Source organism: Apteryx rowi, unplaced genomic scaffold (assembly GCF_003343035.1).
Source record: "Apteryx rowi isolate R43461 unplaced genomic scaffold, aptRow1 scaffold_1800, whole genome shotgun sequence".
NCBI classification, from domain to species: domain Eukaryota; kingdom Metazoa; phylum Chordata; class Aves; order Apterygiformes; family Apterygidae; genus Apteryx; species Apteryx rowi.
In genome coordinates, this window is record NW_020448087.1 from 13,841 (window position 1) to 15,447 (window position 1,607).

The following is a 1,607-nucleotide window of genomic DNA, read 5'->3' on the forward strand; positions in this document are numbered from 1 at the left end:
CCCCCCAGGGACCCAGGCGTCCGGGGACCCCATCCCCCCCCCCAGGGACATCCCCCCCCAGGGACCCAGGCGTCCGGGCACCCCCTCCCCACTCACGTTCTCGATGATGAACGTCCACTCCTTGTCCTCATAGTGGTCCGCGTGCGGGTCCTGGGGGGGGCGCAGGGTCCCCGTGAGCGCACGAGGATGGGGGGGGCCGGGGGGCACCAGGGTGTGCAAAGGGCCGTTGCCCGCGCGAGGGGTCTGTGCGCGTACAAGGGGGCTGTGCGAGGGGAACCGTCGTGCAAGGGGACCTGCCATGCAAGGGGACCACACGTGCAAGGGGACTGGGCATGCGAGGGGACCGGGTGTGCGAGGGGACCTGCCATGCAAGGGGACCACACGTGCAAGGGGACTGGGCGTGCGAGGGCACCGCATGTGCGAGGGGACCGGGCGTGCGAGGGGACCGCATGTGCGAGGGAAGCGGGTGAGCGAGGGCACCACATGTGCGAGGGAACCTGCCATGCAAGGGGACCACACGTGCAAGGGGAACTGTCATACAAGGGGACTGTCGTGCAAGGAGAGTGGGCGTGCGAGGGCACCACATGTGCGAGGGGACCAGGCGTGTGAGGGGACCTGCCATGCAAGGGGAGCGGGTGTGCAAGGGGAGTGGGTGTGCGAGGGCACCGCATGTGCGAGGGGACTGCGCATGTGAGGGGAACTGCCATGCAAGGGAACCATCGTGCAAAGGGACCCGCTGTGTGAGGGCACCGCGTGTGCAAGGGCACCGTGCGTGCAAAGGGACCCATCGTGCAAGGGGACCGCGTGTGCGAGGGGACCGTGCCTGCGAGGGGACCCGTCGTGCGAGGGGACCACGTGTGCAAGGGGACCCGCCATGCAAGGGGACCCGTCGTGCAAGGGGACCCGTCGTGCGAGGGGACTGCGCGTGCAAGGGGACCCGTCGTGCAAGGGGACCCGTCGTGCGAGGGGACCGCGCGTGCAAGGGGACCCGTCGTGCAAGGGGACCCGTCGTGCGAGGGGACCACGTGTGCAAGGGGACCCGTCGTGCAAGGGGACCCGTCGTGCGAGGGGACCACGTGTGCAAGGGGACCCGTCGTGCGAGGGGACCCGTCGTGCGAGGGGAGCGTGCGTGCGAGGGCGCCGCACCCGGTAGAGCGTCACCACGATGTCGACGTTCTCCGGCACCACCCAGGTCACGGTGCCGCAGTACGGGTTCCCGATGCCCGGCTGCCAGCTGTGGGGCTGCGACACCGACCTCAGACCCACGGCGCCCCACAGCCCCCCACACCACCCCACGGCCCCACGGGTTGCCGATGCCCGGCTGCCAGCTGTGGGGCTGCGACACCAACCTCAGACCCACGGCACCCCACGGCACCCCACGGTGCCCCACAGCCCCCCACACTGCCCCACGGCACCCCACAGCCCCACACACCACCCCACAGCGCTGACCTCAGCCCCACGGCACCCCCCACTGCCCCACAGCCCCGCAGGTTCCCGATGCCCGGCTGCCAGCTGTGGGGCTGCGACACCGACCTCAGACCCACGGCGCCCCACACTGCCCCACGGCCCCACACACCGCCCCATGGCACCCCACGGTGCCCCACAGC